Raw genomic sequence first — 14,472 nt, 5'->3', positions numbered from 1 at the left:
TCTGTCCATCTTGTTCATTTGCATTTTTCTTATTGATTTGGATGAGTTATTTATATATTCTGAAAATGAATCCTTTGTTGGAAATATAAATTACAGATGGGAGGGTTGAGAAGATTTTCTTTTATCCCAGAGGATTGTCCCATGAAATTCTACCTTTCCCATAAACCAAACTCTCTGGTACACTTGAGTCTATTTTTGGATTCTCTATTGTCTCATCCACCTGCCTACTCCTTCTCCAGTATCAAATTGCTTTAATTGCCGAGTTTCAGATGTTTTAGTATCTAATCAAGCTGGTCCCACGTCAACAGTTTTTTTTCCTCAGAATTTTCCCAGTTATTTTTGCAGGTTTTTTTCCCAGATAAACTTCGGTTTTATTTCACTGGATTAAAAAAAATCCTGCAAAATTTTAGTTGGAATTTCACTGATCAATTTACTTTGAGATCATGCGCCCCTGTGATGTTGAATATTATTACTACCCAACAGCAAAGACTTGCTTCTGATTTGACGTGACCTTCCGTATGTCTCTCAACAGAGGTTAGAGTCTTTTTCACAGGGATACTGATCGACTCAGGGTAAATATATAGTCAAGTGTTTTGCACTTTTCTAGATTTTTTGTAATATTTATATATAATATAATTTTTTAGGGAAAGTAGCTAGAGTCCCCTGACCCTGGAGCTGATTTTGAGCAAATCAGCAAAAGGCATCTGTCTTTTCTGAGCTCTTCATTTCAGAGTCCCCAGCGCTGTCAGGACCTTTCAGCCTCATTTTTATCCACCCCTCTTTGACCTCATACTCCCAGAAACCCAGGATTTTTCCCAGGCCATCTTTGGCAGGTGCTGTCTTCATTTCATATGCCCTGGGTTTAATGAGAATGCTTCTAGTCTCTCACCATTAGATTGATTTGAGCTCAACTTTTTAAACGATGCTAAGAAAATGTCAGTCTGAATCAGAATGCTTTTGGCTGCAGGTCATAGAAAACTCACTCAAGCTAAAACAATAAAGAGAATTTATCAGCTTGGGTAAAAAATAGCCCAGTGGTAAAGTATGCTTCAGGTGCAGTTTGATCCGGGCTCCAGTTTCACTGTGACTCTCTGAGCTCTACCCTCCTCTACACTCTGGCTTTGTTGTCTGGTTGCCTTTCCTCTTGGGGAAAAAAAAAAAGACTGCCCAGTTTAAGATCTGACATTTGCACACCACAGAGCCCAGAAGGAGAGATAGCTTCTGTTCCTTCAACTTTTAAAGAAATAAGAAGTCCCGAGGTTTACCCTGCACCATCCAGGACTCTTTTTTCATATTTGGAATGATCATTGTGGTCAAGAAATGACTTGTCCATCCTTAACTATTCCTTGTGATGGTGAAATTATTCTCACCAACTTGGGGTTAAGGAGCCTCCCTTAGCACAGGGTGGAGGTCAGTACAACTCAAACCCTTGGCTGCCCCAATGGGGGAAGGGTGGATGGACACTGGGGAAGTGTACCATCTACTCCCATATGTGAAGTTAGTTAGTTTGTTGTTTGTTTTAAATTAGGAGTGAATATTGAATTCAGTTAAAATTCCTTTTTGGTATCTAATTGAGTTCATCCTCTGGTGTTTTTCCCTTTGATACATAATATATCATATTAATAGATTTCATAATTTTGAAAGGCCTTTGAATTGTAGGAAGAATCCCACTTGAAGGCGGTATTTTATTCTTTTAATAGGCTGTAGAAATTTCTGTCATTATTTTATTTTTTTCATGGTTGTGCTGAGTGAGATTGGTCTAAAGTTCTCTATTTCTGTGCTAACTTTGTCAGATTTTGGAATCCATGTTATGATAGTTTTATAAAAAGAATTTGGGAGCTGTCCTTATTTCTCTAGGTTCTGGAAGAGTTTAAATAGTATCAGATTCATCTGTTACTTGAATATTTGAAAGAACTTACCTTTGAAACCATCTGGATCTGGGGCTTTTGTGGAGAGGTTGCTTTTTAATAATGTTCTCAATTTCTTCCATTGTTTTTTGTCTATTTAGGTTTCCATCTCTCATGAAGTCAATCTTGATAATTTATAGTTCCTGGAAAATATCTTATTTCACTCATCTTTTCAAATTTAGTTCCACTGAATTTTTTGCAAAAAATGTTTTTTTCCAATTTCTTTTAGATCAGTGGTATTTTCTCTTGTTTGTTTCTAATGTAGTGGTTTTGAGCTAGCTCCCAATGATTTATCAGTTTTATTGTGTGTTCCCCCATACATACTACTTCCTTTTTTTCTTAATTTTTTTTTTAATTTAAAATTTTATTTATTTTGGCCGCATTGGGTCTTCGTTGCTGTGCACGGGCTTTCTCTAGTTGCGGCGAGCAGGCGCTACTCTCTTCATTGCAGTGCGTGGGCTTCTCATTGCGGTGGTTTCTCTTGTTGCAGAGCACGGGCTCTAGGCATGCGGGCTTCAGTAGTTATGGCACTCGGGCTCAGTAGTTGTGGCTCGCGGGCTCTAGAGCTCAGGCTCAGTAGTTGTGGCACATGGGCTTAGTTGCTCCAGGGCACGTGGGATCTTCCCAGACCAGGGCTCAAACCTGTGTCCCCTGCATTGGCAGGCGGATCCTTAACCACTGCACCACCAGGGAAGCCCTACATACTATTTCTTAAATTTATTTATCAGCCTCTGTCATTTTTGTTTTCTAATTCATTAATACTTTTTTTCCCTAACCTTGGATTAACTTAGTTGATCTTTCCTAACTTTTTGAATTGCATACTTAATCTGTTTGTTTTAATTCTTTAATTCATTAATACTTCCTCGTGTAATATGTTCCTAAATTGCAGGGTTTGGCTGAGTAAACAAGATATTCCACCAAAATATACCAAAAATGAGATAAGAGATGCAGCGTGATGCAGAACATTTGAACACAATTGTCAAGAACCAGTTACATGAGGGACCACAACAAGGGTGCAATAGGATTGAGTGACAAGTTTTGGAGCCCATTTTGGGAGAGCATTTATTTGGAGAGAGCTATACTTTAAGTCAGACCCCATTCCAAGGGGTGGCATGGACAATGCAATCTCCTGAGCCTGAGCTGGTGGATGGGTTAGGGAGGAGTTTGTGGGTTCTCTGCAGTTGGGGACACAGAGAACTGATGTCTGACCCACCCCTGAGAAGCATAGATGGCTGCACCTGGAAAGTCACAGCATTGCCATCAGATGAGGCTGAGGGAGGCCAGCAGGACCAGACAAAGAGACCTTGCCCCAGAAACAAGAGTTGTAGCCAAAGGATGCAGCAGAGGAACCTCTTAAGAAATGAGGAAAGTGCTCATAAGGCAAAGCGTTCACTTTAACCACATTCCAGGTACAAAGCATGTGAACCCATCTTAGGACAGTACTGACCAAGTAAGAGTTTTCTGTACCCCATCTCTCCCCCTCCTCTCCCTGAGCTTCACAGCAAAATGGGCTGGGGGTTGGGGTGGGAAGGGAGGTGTCAGAAACACTTTGAATTACTTAAGACTATAGTTGTGCTCTCAAGTGATTATACACAATTTTAACTACCTGAGAGTTATCAGAAAAGTATTGGGTATGCTCAAGTATCCATTAGGTGTTAGGGAAAGAACAACCCAACCAAACAGATTAAAGGCAAAAATAAAGATGTTTTTCTGATTAAATTAGAATTAAATGAGCTCTGCTTGTTCAACATACTGGTTACACTTGTTTGGTTGTATAAGTGTTTTAAGAGTAAAATTTTCCTCCCAGCGGTATTTCTAAGCATCATTACTTAGTGTTTTCATTCTCATATATTCTTATTTTCTAGATATTCTTCAATGTCAGTTTTAATTTAGTCTTTGACCAGGAGTTATTTTTGAGAGAGCTTTTTTTTTTCTTTTTTTAATTTCCAGGTAGTTGATTAGCTGGACTTTGTTTTTCCCCCATCCTCTGGATACCTTTAATATCTTCTCTCTATCCCCCGTGGTTTGAAATGTCACAATAGTTTGTGTTAATGTGGGTCTGTTGTTATGTATTATGCTGGTCCTTTAGACTTATTTCTGGGGAATTTTCTTATATTATTTCTTTCATAAGCTTCTCCCCTCCCTTTTCTCTGTTCATTCTGGAACGTATATTAGATCCCAGACCACGTGGATTGATCTCCTAATCCTGCTATTCACTTGTATTTCCCTCATTTTTCCTTTATGTTCTCCTTTCTTAGACATTTCTTCTAATTTAGCGTACAGCCCTTCTACTAATTTGAAATAAAAAAGAAGTCAGCAATTGGAAACATTACGCTAAGTGAAAGAAGCCAGACAAAAAAAGGCCACATATTGTGTGATTCCATTTATATGAACTGTCTAAAACAGGCAAATCCGTAGAGACAGAAAGCAGACTGGTGATTGCCTGGGGCTGGGGAGGGGCTGGGGAACACCTGCTTCACGGGTACAGGGTCTACTTTTGGGATGAGGACAATGTTTGGAGCTAGACAGAGGGAATAGTTTCACAACACTGTGAATGTTCTAAATGCCACTGATATATTTTAAATCGTTTGTTTCATATTATGTAAATTTCACCTCAGTTAAAAAAAAAATAAAGCAAATTTTTCAAAAAAGCAAGTGAAGAAAAAAAGAAAGCAGCAACTTTTAATTCCCAGGATCTCTATCTGGTTCTTCTCGTTTTGTTTTCCATAACATCCACTTTGTCATTTATTTAATGAATGTAAGTCTCTCAGATACCTCTGAGGATACTCATTAAATTCTTTTATTCTCTTTTGTAATATCTCAGTTTTCTCTAAAATTATTTTTAGATATTTATTTATTTTTATCTCTTCTTTGTGTTAGAGTCTGTGGTTGTTTTTCTTTTTTTCTTTTTTCTTTTTTTTTTTTTTTTTGTGGTACGCGGGCCTCTCACTGTTGCGGCCTCTCCCGTTACGGAGCACAGGCTCCGGACGCGCAAGCTCAGCGGCCATGGCTCACGGGCCCAGCCGCTGCGCGGCATGTGGGATCTTCCCGGACCGGGGAACGAACCTGCGTCCCCTGCATCGGCAGGCGGACTCTCAACCACTGCGCCACCAGGGAAGCCCTGCGGTTGTTCACAAATACTTTGGTACTCCTTCCTTCAAAAGGTGAAGCCTAATTCCCCTCCGCATGAATGTGGATTCAGTGACTTGTTTCTAATAATAGAAGAAAATGGAACCGATGGTGTACAATCTAAGATTAGGTTGTGAAAGCCTTCCTCCCAGTGCTTGCTCTCTCTCTCTTTGATCCATCAATCTGGAAGAAGCCAGCTGCTATGTCATGAGGACACTCAAGCAGCCCTTGAGTAGAGAGGTCCACGTGGTGAGGAACTAAAGCCTCCTGCCATCAGCCAGCAATGAACGGAGACCTCCTGCCCACATACTCAGTTTCTCAACTTACAGGTGCTGCTTTCGGATACTCAGGTAAGGAGGTGGCCAAAACAACGGCAAGTCCCTAAGTGATAGAAAGAGCAGGTGGCCTTTTCTCTGGGATCTTTCATCGTATTTAAAAGAAGACACTGATTTGTTTCCCAGGGAAGGAGGTGGATGCCTGACCGCTGGGGTTTCTGTGGAGGGAAAAGGAGCAGGGGGTGTGACACTGTGTAGGTGTTCAGTTAGTCCCTACTTTCAGCCTGTTCTCTCACTCAGTTTACTAGGGTTTCAGGATCCCAAGTCTCTCTGGGTTCTAGAGGGCGAAGGAGAGTCTTCTTAACCTCTCTCCTTGTCTACTTTAACTCTCCCCTGCACTTTCTCCACCCTGCATTGTCAGTTACCTCTCTTCTGTCTCAAAGAAATTTTTTGAAGTCATCTATCCATGGCCGAGCTTTCACTCACTCTCTTTGACATGGTTAATTATACTTTTTTTCCCCTCTTGCTATCATTTTAGTAGGTCTCTGGGGGAAGATAGTATCTAGTCATTTTAACCACAAGTCACTCTTGATTTTTGCATCATTTTATTTTTAATCCATCTCTTAAATACAACTTAACGTTCAACTTGTTAATTTAATTAGTAAGCTTGTCTCCTTTATTTTATTTAAATAATAGATATTTCTGGGTCTTATTTTATCCTCATTTTTGTTGCTTTAAATGCTTTCTCTATACTCATTATTTCCCACACGAATTGTCTTACGTGTCTTGAGTATACGTTTTCTTTCTTGTGAGTTGCAAAGTACACAAAATACGTTCTAACCCTCTAGTAGTTGTCTTCATAATTTTTTGAATGACATGTAATCCCTGCTTCTTGGATGTCTTGAGGTCTTGCTCTAAAACGTTGGTCACCAAATTTTTTATATAAAGGGTAAAGAGTAAATATTTTAGGCCTTGCAGGCCATATGGTCTCTGTCACAGTTATTCACTTCTGTGGTAGCATGAAAGCAACCACAGACAATAAGTAATTGAATGAGCATGTCTGTGCTCTAACAGAACTTTATTTACAAAACCAGGTGACAAGTAGAATCTGGCCCATGGGCCTTCATGTGCCTACTTCTGCTCTAAAAGATGAGAAAATTATCACACACTTCGTCTTTCCCTTTATCTTTCAGTAGTCGAGACTATAGCCTTATTTTCAGTTATTTTGATGGTTCACTTCATAACATCAAAAAATAGAATGAACTGTGAAAGACAATGTCAAGAGAATGAGAAGACAAGCCACAGACTGGGAGAAAATATTTGCAAAAGACACATCTGATAAAAGACTGCTATCCAAAATATATAAAGAACTCTTAAAATTCAACAAGATAACAAGCAGCCCAATTAACATATGGGCCAAAGACCTTAGTACACACCTCCCCAGAGATGATACACAGGTAGCAAATAAACATATAAAAAGATGCTCCACAGACTATGTCATCAGGAAAGTGTAAATTAAACAATGAGATATCACTACCCATCTTTTCGAATGGCCAAAATCTGGAACGCTAACACCACCAAATTCTGGCCTCCAGAATTGTGAGAGAATACATTTCTGTTGCTTAAAGCCATCAAGTTTGTGGATATTTGTTAGAGCAGAATCTAGTACATAGGCCATTGGCGATCGTGCTAAGTGAAGGTATTAAGGTAAGTATTGTTCCCATTTTACAGATGAGAAAATCAAGTCTCTGTAAATCCCCCAGGATCACACAGCAGGCCAATGACAGGGCCAGGGCTCAACCCAGTCCTGCCACGTTCTGAAGCCCAAACTCTTACCCATTATCTGACACCGTCTCCATCAGTAGACACCCAGGGTTCAGCCTCAGGGAGCTGGTCATCCTCCACTGCCCAGCACTGTCCAGCCAACTCAGAACATTCTCTCCAGAGCTCAGTCCAGATGCTGGATCTCCTACAGTGGGCACCTGGTAACCCTCCTGCAAAGCACTGAGGCCATCCCTAGGAAAACATAAATATTCAAACCTTCAGACCCAATGATGCATCTCATTGACATTTTTCTCGAAGAAGCCACATGTGAAAATGTCCATCACAGCATTCATTATAATTGCATAAAAATGAGCTAAATGTCCAACAGTATGAGTTTGGTTAAATAAATTATAATACATCAATAGACGGAAGAATCCACATCCTTTCAAAACGATGCTTATACAGACTAGGAGGAAATATGAAAAACAATTCTGGTGTGATATGAAGTGGAGAAAGGGATGAAAAGCGTTCAAATTTAGAAATTTGACGGAGAAAAAGACAGAAAGGAATATACCAAAATATGAATAATAATTAGGTTAAAAATGAGAACTTTGGTGACTTTTTTCTTATCCCCTAGTAAACAAATTTTCTATAGTGATATTAAATTCCTGCTATGATCAATTTTTATATACATAAGAAGGGACATTTTCAGCTGTGTAACATATTTATAAGAACCAAACCAGCATGATAAAGACGCTCATGACTACAGTCCATAAATGACTCAGGATCTGGGAGTACTTAGTCTGGAGACGGACAGACAAAGGGGGTCTTGATCACCATCCTTCAGCACAGGAGAGCTGTCTTTTGTGAGAAAAACGAGCCTTGCTCCGCGTGAAGACAGAGAGCTGGATGAAGAGTACTGGGAAACCATCTCTTTATTGTGCATAAGACTCTGCAAGTGTGAAATTTCCCAACAATACACAAGGCTGCCTGTAATGCGGGGAGTGCCCCGTCACTGCAGATACTCAAGCCTAAGTCGGAGCTGCGGTTGTCTGATATGAAGAAGGAGGTTGAAAGAAGGTGGGGAAAAAAAAATCAGGATGTGGCAGAAATACAATAAGCAGGTGACTGATGGGGGTCAGAAACTTCAGTGGCCCCAGAGGCCTTTCCTGGAGTTCCTACAGCCTGGACCAGCCCTCACCCCTAGTGGGTTTCACCAAAGGAAAGTGCAGATGGGAAAAATCCCACAAGCTGTTGTAAACGCCTTAGAACACAAGAGCCAGGGCACCCTTGAGGCCACTTAGGCTCCTATCCTCTTGTTACTGAAGAGGAAATGGAGATTCAGAGAGGGCAGGTGTGTGCTGGGGACACACAGCAGGTCTGTTTAGAGCTGTTTAGATCCCAGGCACTGGGCAGCACCATCCTAGGCCATCCCACCCACCACCACACCACCTCCCGGACCCCACTCCTACCCCGCACCCCCTGCATTTCTGTTTCCCTCCAGACAGGAGGACAAACCCAGCAAGGGCTGTGACCCCACCTGGAGAGACAAAAACAAAAACATCAAGAGTCAGAATGAAAAGGTGACTGCTCTTCTGGTCTAACTCTCTCCCCTTGCTCTTTGAATCAGACACACACACACACACACACACACACACACACACACACACACACACACACGGCTGCTCTTCTGTGAAGAAATTAACGACTCCTGGGCTGCTCACCCTTCTTTTCCTTTGGTACCAAAAAGCACTCCTGATCAGTCTGGTTTCATATAAAACCAATACTTGATGGAAGGCGATATGTGTCTGGAAATAATGAAATGTCTATCGGAGCCTGGGCACCATACCGGCCTGAGGTGAGAGTGGAATGCACCCCACTTCATATTTCATTCCGAGGAAATGCCCTCCTGTCATGAAAATAGTCGTGTCTGTGCCACCGGGCCTGAGACGAGGGAGCCAGAGCATTTCCCGAAGAAACCCAGGGAAGAGCCGATCAATAAAGTCCATCAGGCTCACTGCATCCTTGAAGCACGTTCTGTGTTCATTTATCCTGGACCTGGGAGTGATTATGTCAGGGTGTTTTTCCCAAAGATTCTGGCAAAATAAAACAACTTTCCATCCCAAGTCTCTTTCGTGAAAGGCTTTGGTTTCCTCCAACCTGTGCTTGCTGTTTATTTCAGCCTCCTGGGCAGTGCAGGGGCCTTTCAGGATGAGTTTGTCATTGGCAACAGGTGTCCTAATGGTGCAGAGACCCATCATTAGTGAACCCCCCATACCCCACTTCTGGCCATGGGGAGCATGGGGACAATTATCAGAGGGCCACCCTGGCCCTTCTGAGATCCCGGACCAACAGCTGATTTCCTGTCTCAAAGTCCCTAAAGCAAATGCATTAGCAGCTTCGGGGATGATGGGACATTCCTAGCAAACGAAAAGGTGAAAACGTCTGCTGCAAAGTCCTCTCTGCTCTTTAGAAAAATCTTCTAAGATAATTGTAGATTCACATGCTGCTGTAAGAAAGAACACAGAGAGAGCCCAGTCCGCTTTGCTCAGTCTGCAAAACGGTACTGTACCATCACCACCCGGATGCAGACGCCGATACCATCCACTGATCTAGTTCAGTTTCCCCCAGTTTTCCTTGTACTCATTTTGTGTGTACGTATTAGGTTCTGTACAGTCTTATCTCCTGCTAGTGATAATTTTAGTAGTGGTTGCTGTATCACCTTGTATACAACTCCACACTCAAGATACTGACCCTTCTCTCGCCTTTTTAAAACCAGACTCACCACATTCCACTCACCACCACCCCTAATCCCCGGCAACCACTAATTTGTTCTCCATTTCTATAGCTTTGCTGTCTCGAAAATGTTATGTAAATGAAGTCGTACAGTATGTAACCTTTGGGGATTGACTTGTTTCATTCAGCACAGTTCTCTGAATATTCAGCCAGGTTGAATCAATAGTATATTCCTTTTCATGGCTGAGTAGCAATTAGTCCACGGTATGGAGGCACCTGTCTGTTTAACCATTTACCCGTCAAAGGACATCTGGGATGATTTCCAGTTTTCAACTCTTGCAAATAAAAGAGCCATGAAATTTTGTGTACAGGTTTTTGTGTGAACATACATTTTCGTTTCTCTGGGCTAAACACCTAGGAGTGCAATTTGCTGGGTTGTACGGTAGCTCCGAGTTTAGCTGGTCAGGAAACTGCTGAAATGTTTCCGTGGTGGCAGGACCATTTCACGGTCCCACCGGCAATGCCTGAATGATCCAGTTTCTCAGCACCCTCACTGGGGTGTTGCCACTATTTTTTTATTTTAGCCATTCCGATAGGAGCGTAGTGATATCTCTGTGTGGTTTTAACTGGCATTTCCCTAACAGTTACTGGTGTTGAATGTCTTAGGTTTATTTGCCATCTGTGTATCTCCTTCAGTGAAATGTCTATTCATGTGTTTAGCCTATTTTCCAGTTGGAGTGTTGTTTGGTGTGTGTGTGTGTGTGTGTGTGTGTGTGTGTGTGTGTGTGTGTGTGTGTGTGTGTGTGTGTGTGTGTGTGTGTGTGTTTCTGTCATTCTCTGCTCTTTACACTCTTGACTCCACAAGGCAAATCTCACAGCAAGCACAAACCACTGAGCTGGCCTTGCCTCACGGGCAGCTGTGCTGAAGTCTTCCTACCCACCAAGGAGGGAAAAGCCACAAATCTGAGAGAGCACCCCCCTACCCCATTCTCCTCCTTCCTTCTCTCTCTCTCTCGCCTGCGCTTTACCGTGGGGGGGAAATTAGCCTCAGGAGAAGGAACTTTGATCACAGCTCCGCCATGGCCTGTTGTGCAGTCCAGGGGCCCCTTCATCCCCTCTCTGACCCTTTACTTTCCCATCTGTAAGATCAGAGTGTCGGGCCTGGTGACCCTCTGACTTCCTGGTCTGTCTCCTTCCTCATCTCTGTCTCTGGGTTTGGTCCACCACTGACAATTCTGCAAAGAGGGGCGTCTCTGTTCTGAGCATGTGCTGTTTGGAGCTTCCCAGCACGATCCTCCCGTCTCTCGGTTGACAGCCCAGGGTTTTCAGGCAGGAGTCTACTCTCCCTCACACATCCTGGGTGCTTCCGAGGAAGCTGCTTCCATCCGCCAGCTCTCATTCCCTCCCCGCACTGGGGCCATGTGCCAGCCCTAAACTAATCTGTGTGCTCCATCCCCTTGGAGATTTGTCACCTAAGTGGATCCAACAGCTGAAGCCTGAGGATTTTGTTTGCTGGTTGGGGGGGAAAAAACGTACCCTCCTCCCCAGGGAATATGAGGCAAGGAGCAAACAGTCTTCCAAACTGGCAGGCATCTTGGAGTCCCGAGAGGAGACGCCTATGAAAAAGGAACCGTCACAGAGGAGGAGGGGACAGGAAAGAGAACCTGGGTCTTGGTCATATTATCGTCAAGACCCCCCTGAAGACACACCCTATCATGAACCAAGGCATTATCTTTAACCAGCTGGATTTTCTGTTACTTGCATTCAAAACACCCAAGGGGAGGGCTTCCCTGGTGGCGCAGTGGTTGAGAGTCCGCCTGCCGATGCAGGGGACACGGGTTCGTGCCTCAGTCCGGGAAGATCCCACGTGCCGCGGAGCGGCTGGGCCTGTGAGCCATGGCCGCTGGGCCTGTGCGTCTGGAGCCTGTGCTCCGCAGCAGGAGAGGCCACAACAGTAAGAGGCCCACGTACCGCCAAAAAAAAAAACAAATCCAGGTGACCACAGATGGCCTCCAGAAACCCCGACAATTTGGAGTAATTCAGGGACAGCTTCCCGTTTTCTGGCACAGGGAACCTCCCTTTGAAAGCACTGTTGCGTGTACTCACAAGTGTGGGCAGTGCTGTCCTTTCTCCCTCGTAGTTTTATTTATTTTTTATTTTTGAAGCTTGATTGAGATATAACTGATTTACAAAAAAATGCACATTCAGTGCTTAACATTCAGTGCTTAACATCTAGTTGGGGCTTGACGGTGAGATTAGCCCGGTCCTGAAGGCCGCCTGCCCCAGCCCGGCTCCTTCCCCTGTGATCATTCTGGAAAACAAGATATGTCTTCTTACAGCAGAGAGACGGGCATTATTGAAATTGCTCCCCTAATCTTTATGCGATTGCCTTCGTCCTGATAGAAATAGTGCCTCTTGCTGAGTATTTATTGTCTGCTTCTCTCCAAAGTATTGACTTTATGTAACAGTTTGATATACATCAAATCCCTTACGGATTTAATAAACTTCTCTGGTCAGCCTTCTGTTGTGAACACAATGAGATTTATGGTCGTCTTGGTGTAAAACCGTTTTTCCTTGAAATTTTCTACTTCCAGATATCAAAAGATAAGAAGGGAAGCATTTATCATCTTGGAACTCGTACCCCCTGTCGGCCTGCCAGGTATTAGTCAGAAATGACTAGTGGTTAAAGGACTACAATATGACAAATGCTTGACTGATGAACAGCTGGGGCTGGGAGAAAAGTGGGATTAAAAAAAAAATTCCTCCTCTTCCCCTCAAAAAGAACTTTTCTTCGCAATTAATCATGAGAGCCCCTGGGGCAGAGTGCAGACTCATTTGAGTTGGATGCATAACCTTGGGAGGACTCAGGTGAAAGGTTAACAAGTCGAGTCAATTCAGGACACATTTAGCAAGAGCCAATTTCGTGCCAGGGGAGGGCCGAGGATCTGCAGACAGAGGCCATGATGCTAGAGTGTCCAGATGCAGGGGGGCAGGAAGGACTGCCTGTGTGAGGACTAACTCTTCCTCTGCGGACTCCTGCACCTTCTACGTCCATCTCCGAGGCTCTTACCCCAGGTATATAATCACCCACTCACATCTCTCTCTCTCTCAGACTGAATCAAATCAAGATCAGACCTTTAGCCTCTAGAAAATGCAAGATCAAAGGGTTATTTGTCAAGTGAATAAGCAAGAGAATGAATGAATGAATGAATTTGGCCTAGATTGTTTGGAAGCGGTAAAGACGAACAAGAAGACCATCCAGGGCTTCCCTGGTGGCGCAGTGGTTGAGAGTCCGCCTGCCAATGCAGAGGACACGGGTTCGTGCCCCGGTCTGGGGAGATCCCACATGCCGCGGAGCGGCTGCGCCCGTGAGCCATGGCCGCTGAGCCTGCGCATCTGGAGCCTGTGCTCCGCAACGGGAGAGGCCACAACAGTGAGAGGCCCGCGTACCGCAAAAAAAAAAAGAAAAAAAAAAGACCATCCAGGAAACGACTGAACTATATGGGTATTTAGCATTCTCCTTGATCTCAAAAGAAACTTTCTGGAACGAAACACAGCCGTAACGAGGAGTTTGAGAGGATCAAGAGAGAGAGGAGCCTCTTCAGTGTTCTAGATGCTTTTTTGAAGAACTTATGGGACAGGGGAGAAGAAATAGGGAAGAGATTTACTGAGTCTCAAAGCCTCCCGTTAAAATTCAATGCAGTGAGAAAAGTGAGTTTCCACATTTAATTGTCTTTCTCACGGTAACTGTGTGTCAGCCTTTTCTAAGAGCCTGTTAATTCTGTAATTTAGTGCAGCAAGAACAGAGGGACTGGCAGAGCCAGCATGGGGCTTTTTCTCTCCTCACTGACTACCTGTCATCCTGCACGAACGTTAGAGTGCCTTCCACCTTAACACTGGAAATACCCCCAAATTAAAAAGGTTTTATAGTCAGTTTGATAATTAAGAAAAAAACTATTTGTGCATCAGTTGGCAAAAATGGGGTCCACATCACTGGATGTTATGATTTTCATAGCAGCTAAAAATAACTGAGCTAGTCAGAATGGCCCTGTGGATGCCAAGTCCTGGACAGACAGATAACCCAAGTGGCTCTTCCGTGTGGGTGGAGCTGCTGTCAAATAAAATACTGATTTATTCACGTGACCCCCAAACCCGCTGAGCAATGCACCTGTGTACATTTGACACACGGCGGGGTTTGCCTTGTCCCAGCCCTCCCCTCCATCAAAGGCATCCTGCAGTCTCCGACTCCGTCCGTGTTTAATTAGGACCCCCAGCAGGTCTGACTTCCTTAGAGAAGGGGTGCTCCACAGATTGGGGGCCCCTAGCTGGCAGGGCTTTCGCCACGTAATGGGGATCTAGCAGCTAGTGAGTCACCGTGAACTTGCATTGCCGTTTCTGCTCTCAGGGCCTGCCCTTCTGCTCTTACCACTGTCTCCCCACGATAACTGTGAAGCAGCAGGGATCGCATGTGGGGGAAATAGCACATGTTAGCAGAGAGCCAGAGGTAGCCCTGCCTCCACCACTGACTCACTGGGGTCTTGGGTCTGTCTCTAGCTGAAACTCTGAGTCTTCACTTCATTCCTTCATTCATTCATAAAGCACATATTTACTATGACTGCTGTCTGTAAGTCCCTCTGCTGGGTCCTAAGAACACACTGATG

At 43.8% G+C, this 14,472-nt stretch overlaps 1 long non-coding RNA gene across 1 annotated transcript in view; it reads right to left on the bottom strand.

Annotated features, from left to right (window-relative positions):
• Positions 1-6,354: 6,354 nt before the first annotated feature.
• The window catches only part of LOC137212736 (uncharacterized), a 94,142-nt gene continuing 86,024 nt past the window's right edge, over positions 6,355-14,472 (bottom strand). The window contains exon 4 of the long non-coding RNA XR_010937603.1: positions 6,355-7,327. This is a non-coding gene — a long non-coding RNA (uncharacterized lncRNA). The remainder of the gene's footprint in view (positions 7,328-14,472) is intronic.

The sequence above is a fragment of the Pseudorca crassidens genome, chromosome 19 (genome assembly GCF_039906515.1).
Source record: "Pseudorca crassidens isolate mPseCra1 chromosome 19, mPseCra1.hap1, whole genome shotgun sequence".
In the NCBI taxonomy this organism is placed as follows: Eukaryota; Metazoa; Chordata; class Mammalia; order Artiodactyla; family Delphinidae; genus Pseudorca; species Pseudorca crassidens.
The sequence above is the reverse complement of the archived record's forward strand: the minus strand, read 5'-3'. Positions and strand labels throughout refer to the sequence as shown.